Source organism: Phalangium opilio, unplaced genomic scaffold (assembly GCF_054372755.1).
Source record: "Phalangium opilio isolate 3A_F unplaced genomic scaffold, DU_Popi_V2 ptg000086l_1, whole genome shotgun sequence".
NCBI classification, from domain to species: Eukaryota; Metazoa; Arthropoda; class Arachnida; order Opiliones; family Phalangiidae; genus Phalangium; species Phalangium opilio.
Window position 1 is genome coordinate 1,104,134 of NW_028324191.1, and position 11,467 is coordinate 1,115,600.

At 39.3% G+C, this 11,467-nt stretch overlaps 1 long non-coding RNA gene across 1 annotated transcript; it reads left to right on the top strand.

The window, feature by feature from the left end:
• The first annotated feature begins 7,718 nt into the window (after positions 1 to 7,718).
• On the top strand, positions 7,719 to 9,849 carry LOC149650537 (uncharacterized). The gene is made up of 2 exons (XR_016371559.1): positions 7,719 to 9,034; positions 9,148 to 9,849. It is a non-coding gene; the product is annotated as an uncharacterized LOC149650537 (long non-coding RNA).
• The last annotated feature ends 1,618 nt before the right edge of the window (positions 9,850 to 11,467 follow it).

An 11,467-nucleotide genomic window follows, 5' to 3' on the forward strand; every position in this document is an offset into this window, starting at 1 on the left:
ACGTATAACCGGATTAACGCCTAACCGGAATAACGTATAACAGGATTAAAGCATAAACGGAATAACGCAAAAACGGAAAAATGTATAACCGGATTAACGCATACACAGAATGGCGCATAAAGATTTATAGACGGTCCCCTATCATGGCTTCAGGAAGGTTCTGTTCGGATCTCGCCTGAGCTACGCTTTCATCGCTTCTCGCAGCGCTGTTACCGTACTATCGTTGTGTACTACGATGCGGCTACGGGCCTATTCAAGGCCTGAATATGAGGTTGCACAATATGCCTTTGGCATCGGTGCTAGGGTGTGAGCCCCCCCCTCAATAATAATAATAATAATAATAAAAATAATAATAATCGATGTGTAAATATCCAGTGGCGTAGCCAGAGGGGGAGGGGCGGCCCACCCTGGGCATCACGACGAAAGGGGCATCATTCTACCGTTTTCTACGGTCCGTAGAATGATGCCCCTTGGCCGTGATGCCCTAAAGTGCGGAAACCGTTTCAGTTTTTCACGGGCCAATTTTTGTCTAGACTTTAGACAACAAGACGACCCAAGGGCTGGGCTCGTAATAGTAGCCACATCGTACCGTACTTAACAGGCGTACAGAAAATTTGAGTGGATAGCCCTCGATGCGCTACCTTTAACTGTTTTAAAATTATTACCTTTTTACTTCTGTTATAATTACAATAGTGTGACACGAACGGAAAACGTGCGCATCTTTTAACAGTGGTAAAACTAAATACCCATTAAAAGAAGTACTGAAGATCAGAGTGAATAGCCTCTCGATGCCAAGCAAAAACTTAAAACCCTTAATCCTTACTTCAATAAATTTACTTACGTTATAATTGTAATATCTGGGCCCCTAGCTAGTACTTTCTTTCAAAATTCTTCTCGATTTGTGGAGAAATAACTTCTAATAATAAACACCACCTTAAGACAATTCTAAACATAACGTCGGTATTCACTTGCTTTTGCTTTTTAAAAATTACCCTCGCTTTCTTTGATTTTTGAAATAAGGGAGCGGGATTGAAAGCGTGAAACCCTTTTGGTAGACGGGTGACGGGAATTTAAAAGGCAATATTTAACCGTCCATTTAAATATATCGAGCAAACGTAAAACACAATTCACAATGCTTAACTTTACTAGTACAATTAAATCAAATGTTTAAACTTACTACTTTAATTCCCTTCTTTAACGAAAAATATCACCTGACCCCAATCGTCTCCCTTCAGTGACGAACGAAAAAAATTTTATACTGCCAAAGGCAGTTCTCTTTCACCACGCCACCACCACCACCACCGCCGCCGCCAACAAAAGGCCGGGTCAAAATAAGACCCACACCGTAGATGTTCATCATACGATGTGGCTAAAAATGGTATTAATAAGAATGGATTTATGGATAGGATAAAAGATATTTTGTCCGGGACAAATTTTCCCCGTCCTTGCATACTTGGTTGAGAAGATTCGTCTGCTAATATATATGCGCGCCCTGGTAACCGCTAATATTAGCAGGCGAATCTTCTCAACCAAGTGTGCGAGGATGGTACCAGAGGCTAAAGCTATGGCCCCATGTTCTTATTAGCTTAAATCCGTTCTTGGTATTACCATTCTCTAGACCAAAATGCACGCTTTGTGTGTGAAAGAGCTGGTACAGTTTCCTGGAACGTATGAGAGACGAACTGTCAGAACTGTACTGATTCGCGTATTTCACCATAGTCCCCTTTCGAGGTGTAGCTGCGGCCTCGGCGCTGCGCAATCGTAGCCCGCCCCGGCAGGAACTTTCGGGAAAACCAAATTTTTGTCATTCATTCACTGTTTGATTGACTATCAAGGGGTAATGGTGGGGGGGGGGGGCATTAACAGCCGCAACCGCCCTGGGCACCAAAATCCCTGGCTACGCCTCTGTAAATATCATCAAAAGTATATAGATATAAAAACAAATGTACACTTCGTTGAAACAAGCCGTGGATTGGCTCATAAAGTAGCTTTAGTTCCAAAAATAACGTTTGGATCGCCAGCGATCACGTACTACTTTCTATAAGTCTATGACCTCAAGAAACTCTTCCCTGATTGGTATGTTCCTGTAGGCGGCTGAGCGGAGGCGGAGGGTAGTTTGCTACTCAGTTTACATGTCGTCTTAAGGCCCGTTCAGACGTCACTCTTTTTCTGGGCCTCCTCGCGTAAATGGTATGAATCCTCCTAGTCTGTAAACTATGCAACCTCAGCAAGATCAAATTTTCAAATCTAGCTATATAGCCAGCCATCTATCTATTTTAGCATTATAATTTAAATTAATTGTTCGTGATGATTTAAAGTTAAATAATTATATATTGCTAATGTATTTATTATTTAAGTAATTTTATTTAATTTAAATAGTAAATTTAATGATGGTAATTAAGGGTTCCACGAGAGGGTAGAATTTTTTTAAAAATTCAGTAATGTTTTCACCAGGGATAAAGGAAGAGCGTGAGGATATTTGTTTTCACGCTTAGAGGATAGGCAACTCCCTATCTCCGACGGCAGCTTATTCGATATATAATCTGTTCGAGCTTTGGTTGTCAGCACGCGCAAACCCAGATTTCTTTGTTGAAGCGGCTTAGTGGCGATCATTAACGTAGCTTTGTGCGTGCAGACAACAGACAAAGGAAATACTGATTTACATTATTTAAAACCTCGACATTTTAAATCCTGAAGATGAGTATTTTTTTGTCTGTCTGTTGTCTCGAAATATTTCTTTCGTATGTTGTCAGCACGCAGAACCAAAGCTGTAACACATTAAATATCGAATAAGCTGCCGTCCAAGATAGCTAGTTGCCTATCCTCTAAGCGTGAAAAAACATTCCTCGCGCGCTTCCTTTATCCAGGTTTTTACTTTTGCGCGTTTTAGAGGTTCTGCAAAATATAGCTCCGACCCTGGCTGGCTGGCTGAGCGTCCCTTCAACCCCATTTTTAATTCTAAAATTGTTTTAATCCAAAAAAGATAAATGCTTTTATGCATATAAAATTAACTTTTTTTGGCACAAAATTTAGCTAGCCTAGGCTTTAAACTTTTTATGGCCGGGGCCATCTTGTTAAACTTTGCACGATAATTTATAACGCTTCGATATATCTATCATTAAAATTTCAAGTCATTCGAATCAGCAAAACCGATTAAAACATATTTCCACATAGCAGCTGACTACAAATCAAAGAGTGACGTCATTTCGGAAGCACCCTATTGGCTATGCCGAGCAAAGAGAGATAAAAAAAATTCTTTTAACTTTTTTTCTCGCTTTCCAGAGATCAACAATGAGAAAATTTTGGCCGTGAACAGTAAATTTTCTAGAGGCTAGTGAAGTAAGAAAATCTGATGAGCTCAGCGTAGCGAGAAAAAGAGGGTCGTCAGTGAACGGGCCTTAAAGCCAGAGAGGGAATTGTTAATGAAGTGCAATTTTTGTATTTATATCTATAGACTTTTGATATCATGTACAAAAAATGTACAAAGGATTAGTATAGACTAAATAGGAAGATGGACTGCAATAACGGGTGTAGTCAATTCTCGCGTCCTTCTCGAACTAGCTTTCTCTAGCCTTACGGAGTATAGGAAAAGTCGTACTTATGGAACACATAAACTTATGGTAACATGGATGCGCGTGAAATACATTCGACGTTTTATAGGATGTGCAACTCCCTATAGCGCAAGGAGAATAATGAAACATGTTGATTATCTCTTTGTCGAAACTAGCTCCACCTGGCTACTAGTTTATTATTTTGGAAGTTAGGGGGTTACTGCATGGTAGCAAGGACTAGTTTAAATAACATTCTCATTTCCCAGACTGTTGGAAGAGCTTGCGTGAATGGAATATTGCATACCTGTAAGCAAATACAATAAAACTTAAAAAATATCATAGGGGGGCGTGTCATCGGTTTTAAGTGATAAGAGAATCTTAGGAGGTCGCGCGTTTTGGCACGTAGAGGTTAGTTCGGCGAGAGCGTCCGTGATGAATAGCTGTATTAACTCTTAGTGGCGTACGACTTTAAATAAACTATTCTTTTTAAACTTTTAGAATGTTGCCCTGACTTTATAAATTTATCCTGACACACGAACGAAAAACGATAGCTAACACACCTTTGTTGCAGACGTAAGCACCTGTCTACCCAACCCAAAGCCTTAAAAATAGACTCGATAGATTTTTCTTCCGATTTATTTATAAAATACTCGCAGAAGTCGAAGTAAAAGATATAAAATACACACATTTTTTAAAATTATTAGAATGTTAAATTCTTAGGGATCGCCAAATAGCCTTTGGACGCCATTAAGTGGTTGACGACAAAAAGGGCACCTTCTATCTCTGTAAGCTATGTTAGATATGATGCGGTTTCCACAAGGCATGCATGCTTGAAAGTGACCACAATTTAGAAAGCAACAGTTTTGAGGTCCGTCAAAACATAACTGGCACGTCTTGATTTTATCACTCACTCCTTGGGACGTCGTAGAACCTTGACTAATCGGTCTCGTATTTCTATAATGATGATCTAAATTGTCCTCTTCTGATGAACTTGAGAGAATAACAGCTGTGGAGTCATTGGAAACAGAGGTTGATGGTCCCAAAGCGCCAGAGGTTGATGGTCCAAAAAAGCCAGAAGTTGTTGGTCCAAAAGAGCCAGATGATGATGGTCTGAAAGCTCCACTTATTGAGGGCAGATCACTATCGCTATCGCTATCTTCACTACTCCATTGTAGTACATTTCTGTGTGACCTGTTGCCATCCTGATTGGCGAGGACGTTTCCGACACCATAAGCGTGATCAATTAAAGCATTGCTTTCGGTCAACCTGTTTGCTTCGCCCTCGTCGTTGGTGGGAGTAGGATCAGCCACTTCGTTGGCGGGGGGAGCACGATCAGCCAGTTCGTTGGCGGGGGGAGTAGGATCAGCCACTTCGTTGGCGGGGGGAGCACGATCAGCCACTTCGTTGGCGGGGGGAGCACGATCAGCCACTTCGTTGGCGGGGGGAGCACGATCAGCCAGTTCGTTGGCGGGGGGAGTAGGATCAGCCACTTCGTTTTCGGGGGGAGCACGATCAGCCAGTTCGTTGGCGGAGGGAGCACGATCAGCCAGTTCGTTGGCGGCGGGAGCACGATCAGCCAGTTCGTTGGCGGGGGGAGTAGGATCAGCCAGTTCGTTGGCGGGGGGAGTAGGATCAGCCAGTTCGTTGGCGGGGGGAGCACGATCAGCCAGTTCGTTGGCGGGGAGAGCACGATCAGCCAGTTCGTTGGCGAGGTCCGGATCAACGTTGTCGTTGGCGAGGTCCGGATCAACGTTGTCGTTCGCAGGATTGAGATAATCGTCTCCGTTGCCTGCAAGTGCGGCGGGTTCTGGTTGCGCGACGCGAGGTGGTAAAGCTGGTCTGTTAAATTCAGGGGTTAAATGTGCCACTCTTGACAGAAATGCTGGAACTGTGAAAAATCCAGAAGCTAAATGTTGAGTAGCTCTAACTAAGTTCCTGTTATTTGTCAAGTAGACGTGATTAGGAGCACGTCTGATGTTATTGACATCTCCAAATATTGCCCGAATGTCACTCGCTTGGGAAAATTCCACCTCCATTAGCTTTTCTAAATGAAAATTTTTTTAATATTTGCGCTGTGGAAATAACATCAATTTCAATCGTGTAATCGTACTTAGAAATATCCATATGTTTGGATGGGCTGTTTTAATTTTATTTTTCAATACATTATGAAATGATTCAACGTGATTGTTTGTTCGACGCTGATTTCCATGAACAGAAACTCGTTCGGGACCTATGGTCTGGTACCACGTTGTAACAACATACTCCCTAAGTTCGATCAAAGGGTGCAACGCTTGGTTCTCATTAACCAATTCATTTATTTCTTGAGTGAAAAACGTTATGGCTTCTTCGAATTTGTTTGGCGGTAGTAGCGCCATGCCCATAATCATCCTGATAATCTTTTTAACTCTTGGATTTTCCCTATAGAACCTTGTAAGACCAAACCTGGTAGAATTTCTCCATATAGCCTATCACAGTTAAATTTCACGTTACAATTATTAGTTAAACGGCGTGGTTGATATCTACTGGTGAATGGATACACACCTGACAATAATGAAAAAAACACCCAGATATTCGGACAGTCCTGGGAAATACATTTTGAATGGCATTCATAAGTGCCATCTCGAAATCGCTTATAGCCAGTTGTGGCAAGAGATCAGGGAATTTTTCGCGTACTCTCTGAAAGGTGGCTTCGTAAGCTATTGTGTTCTTTAGGGTCATCAGAGCGTAAGCAACTGGGAACACCTAAAGTTGATTTTCATAGTATATTATCTTTTTTGACCAAACACATTTCAAGCAATACAAAATCTATTTTTGAAAATGTATCTAATTTTTTGTGCTGTCTAACCCCGTTCACATGTTCAAGGCAAATTACATTAACCTGGCTAATTTTTAGCCTGTATTTAAAGCTATATACCATCTGGTTAAATTATAAGTTAATACGCCAATGACATTTAATAATGTTTTCATGCAGTATAAATTATAAAAACCCTAAAATTAACACATTACCTAAATTAATATTAGGCGTTGTTCTTTTACGAGCTTTCATTAGAGCAGATTCTATGTCACCGAATCCAACGTGACCCCTAACATTTGGATACCTAAATGTTTTAGATATATAGTTTACAAACCACATATTATTATAATTGATTTTGAAATAACACATTACCTTTGGAGAACATCATCGAAAATTTGTCTAAGCTTAGTATTCGTTTCCATAGCAAACCTTTTGCATTCAGCTTCAAATTTTCGAATTCCAATTTCTAAACTATCATTAAAATGATTTGTGTGTGGTTTAGTGACTGTAAACACCCGATTCGCGTTATCTAGCACACCACGACCACCACATTGAGGTGAACGAACACAAATATAATAGTGAGTTTGACCTCTCGCTGAATTTTTACGATACAAAAAGTCTTGAAATATTAAATTTTGGGACCCAATTCGACTTCCCTCTATAAATTCCATATCTGTCGCGTTTTAAAAGATGGATAAAGGCGTGAGCGAAAGTAGCTGGTGCAGTTTTACTCCTAGCACAGAATGAGTTTTGTAGAAATACGCGGGAAAACGTAGTGAAAAACGTAGTGCCGAGCGTCCGCGTCTGTCTCTCTCTCTTTCTGCTCTCAACCACGGCCAACTTAGATCTTCTCCTCCGTCGCCTGTCCAGGCGGTGTAGGAGATGATCTAAGTTGGCCGTGTCTCAACTTAAGCAAACGCGCGGCACTACGTTTTTCCGCGTATTTCTACAAACATGTGAACCGACTCTCCGCCAGGCAGAGGTAACTACGTCATCAAAACTTTCTAGTCGAAAAGGGGGTTGGAAGCGAACTTGGAAAAAGGGGGTCGTATGTCGAATATGATGCTCCCAGCATAGCCGCCTTTAATAAAACAAGATGGCCCCGGCCATATTAACGTTTTGCCTTGGCTAGCTAAATTTATTGTAAGGTGACCCCGGCATATATACTTTACGGTTATTTTTTTTCTTTTAAATATCAAATATCATTCCAATTATGAATAAAAATAATCTAGCTTTATTTTGGGTTATAGATTATGAAACAAGTAAATAATCAACTTCTGTCCTATGAACTGGAACAATTTTCTTGATATTTTTGTTGCAAACCTAATATTTGTGGGATAATTGATGCGTTTGGGTACTATAATTATTCATTGATTGCACGCTATTAGCAATATGCAACAAGCGCTTAGAATTAGCCCCGAGTCATGTTCTCTTGAAACTTGACGCAATAGAAATGAAGTAATTTGCATAAGCCCTAAAGAACAACGCTAGACGGGACACGGAAACGGATGGTGGAGATAAAGAACAGAGAAAATCGTACTGAATAGAAGGCAGGTCCGATATATATTACCGCCAAAAACAACCTCATTCCTTTTTGTTTATGACGTACTAAGCGTTAATTAAACAGAGAAGCTGGAACCGAAAAAACTTACAAAAATCTCATAATATTTGTGCCAAAAAAGTTAATTTAAAAACAATTTTATATATTTTAATTTAGTATAAAACAATTTTAGAACTAAAAATGGGGTTGAAGGGAGGCCCAGCTTGCCAGCTAGGGTCGGACCAATACTTTTCCGAACCTCTAAAACGCGCGAAAGTAAAAACTTAGTAAGGAAATAATTTATAAATAAAAATGTGGTTGAAGGGACGCCCAGCCTGCCAGGCAGGGTCGGACCAATACTTTTCCGAACCTCTAAAACTCGCGAAAGTAAAAACTTAGTGAGGAAATTTTTCTCAGGCTTACAGGATTGGCAACTCCCTATGTTCGACGGCAGCTTATTCAATATAAAATTTGTTCTAGCTTTGGTTCTCAGCACGACCCTGGTTCCTATACTGGAGTGATTTTGCGGTAATCTATAACCTAGTTTTAAGCGTGCTGACAACACACGACAGAAATATTTCGAGACAAAAGACGAAAAAATACTGATATTTAGGATTTAAAATCTCGACGTTTTAAATCGGAATGAAAGAACTTTGACTGGTAGATGGGCCCTGATTAGTAGGAGATTTGAACACCAACTGCCTCTCTAGTAGAGGACTGCAAAGGCTTTGGGAAAACTCCAACTCCATAGAAAGCCAAGGGACTCCCTCATTTTTGGTCGGAGTTGGAGTTGGGTAAAATAAACCATTTGGCTTTGGGTGGCTTTGGGAATATTATCTCTGAAAGGGAACGGAGTCGGAAGGGAGTGGAAATATTTCGAAAACTTCTACGGGAGTCGGTCGGGACTGGATTATTGTTGAATTCAGATTCCGCGCCAAGAACGAAAAAAAGATTCACTAGTGCCACCGTCCGGAGAAAACGCGAAGCTTGATCTAGGGGGAAAAAATGGCAGGCCTGAGGCCTGTAGTAGCATCAGCGGGAGTGTATGTGACGTTTAAACTTATAATTCAGTGCCAAATGAAAATTAGTACTCGAAATTTCTTGCAATGAATGAACCACAATTTTCAGAAGAGAATATTTTCAAAAATGGTAAGTGTTGAAAACCTAATCACCCTAATATTAACCAGATTAGTTATGTAAACTCTTAAGCCTTGGTCATAACATGAGTATAAAAATTGGTAATACTGTTTTGTTTTGTTTAGTACCTGTTGCTCTCTCTCTTGTCAAAATTGCTACGAGTATTACACATATTTTCCAAAAGATCCTACTGAAAAAATTCAAAAACCTCTTCAGTTAAACTTTAATTGAAATGAATTCACACAGTATGGAATTACAAACGAAAAAAAAAAACACTTGTTGCTTTAAAAAAAGTCTAATTTAAAAGTACCGAAGATTGGCTTTGAAGTCAACCCTTCTTATCCATTCTTGGGGTGTTCCCCTGACGGTCTAGTCAACGATAATTTGGTCGAAATGAAGTGTCCAGTCATTGGTGAAAAAGGAAACTTAGAAACAGTCCTCAAGAAAACTCCTTACGTAATCAAGAAGGACGGAACATTTTCTTTGAAACCCTAACAAATGTATTATGGGCAAGTGCAACTTAGTTTGGCCCCTTTAGGACTTCAAAGTTGTCATTTTGGAATTTATTCCAAACTGGAAGATGACTGTTTTGTTATTGATGTGCCTAAAGACCAAAAATTTACTAACAATCTTTTACCAAGATTATAAATTACTTATTTTAAAAGGTTTTTTTGCTTATTTTAATTACTACATTCCAAATTATTCGAAATGGAATAAAAAGGACGGAATGTAATGGCGCAAATAAGGCTGAAGAGATATTTTTAAGTTCCTTAAAATGTGATAGAATCTTTTAAATTTATTAAATAAAATTGTTTTACAAAATGTCAGGAGTCTTGGTTCATTTTTTATTTGCATTTTTTTTCACGGGTTTTAACAAGCTTGGGAACTGCGTAAGAGTTAATTTAAAATGATTTGAGGTCTGAACTTTACTTATTCCAAACAAAGCTGATAGAGCGGTGAATGAAATCAAATGCCAAATTTTAGTTTCATGAGTGTCAAAAATACCCTATCTCGAGACTCGTACTTTCCCCCATTCTAGGCCCTCTCTACCTTATTTGTCCATGAAAAAGGGGTATGAACTTACTTTTAATATTTTTAATGATCGCATCAAATAGACCAGTACTTTGTAATCCTGTTAATGAAATTATAGAGGTGACATTCAATATTCCATTAGAAGCATTAACATAACATGTATGATTTTCCAAGGTGTTGACCATAATGCATTTACAGGGTTGCCACGGAATATTCAAAACCAAATTCCCTGACCTTTTTCTGAGATTTTCCCTGACCTTTTAGGCCGAAAGTGTAAATGTTTACAGCACGTTTTAAGTGCTTATAATTAAATAAAGTCTCTACATTTAAGTTTTCCAATGTATTTTTCACACCAAAACGATTAAGAAACATTTTAACTATAAATAACAGTCTGGTAGATTTCTTTAGAGAGCATTAACTTTAGAAAAACAATTCTAGACATTTTTTAGGATTGCTCTAGAGTTTTCTGTGTTAAGAGAGGATGAGAAACTTTCATTACTCTTTCAATAAAGACTTATCGCCAGAAATTTTACCTACTAAAATAAAATTCCCTGACTTTTCCCTGACCTTTTTGGCCCATTTTCAAATTCCCTGACTTTTCCAGGTTTTCTAGGTTCTCCCTGACCCGTGGCAACCCTGATTTATCATTGGGGTTTGGAGTGGTGCATTTGTCGGTCGTAGTTTCCTCGGTAGTTTGTTGAACCGCATCAATCCCCAATCTTTCAGCTAGAATTTCTGGGTCTGCTGGTCCATTTATTTCAGCTGTTTCACTTGCATGCAAAGTTGGAGATTGTGAGAGCTGATTCCTTTTTTTCAGTCTTTCCAATCTCCCATTAGCCTTGAACTTTTGTTGATCATGTTTCCTTAACGGGAGTTTTTTGGAAGGAACAGCCAAGGGAACAGCCTGGGAGGGTAACTTAACTCTTATTATAATTGGTTTTAAATTAATATTATACGCTTAAAACATACCTGAATGTTCATATTTCGGTTGAAGGCGGTAATCCTCTAATTTAAAATGAAGGGAGCAGACAACCATGGACTTGGTGTGTGGCTTACCCATTTTTAAAGCTATATCCCATTGTTTCGACAATTTAACGTCGCGTGGAAATTTACACCCATACACGCTGCAGTATTTAACCATTGTTTAATTACGTTTAAATAAACAGCATAACTGACAAAAACTAGCCAAATTATCGTTGAGCAGATAGTTGAGTTGTTGATTTAATTTTATAATTATCTTTGAGCAATTCAATTTAATTAACTTTAATTAAACCATGAGTATGTTGATTGCGTTTGTCATTAATCATGGTATCGCCGGGATTAAGTTACATTTAAACACCTGATTAAACTATCTAATCATCGATCATCCGTTAAGCCTTGGACCTTGCAATAGGAGCCTGGAGGCAGAGAGAC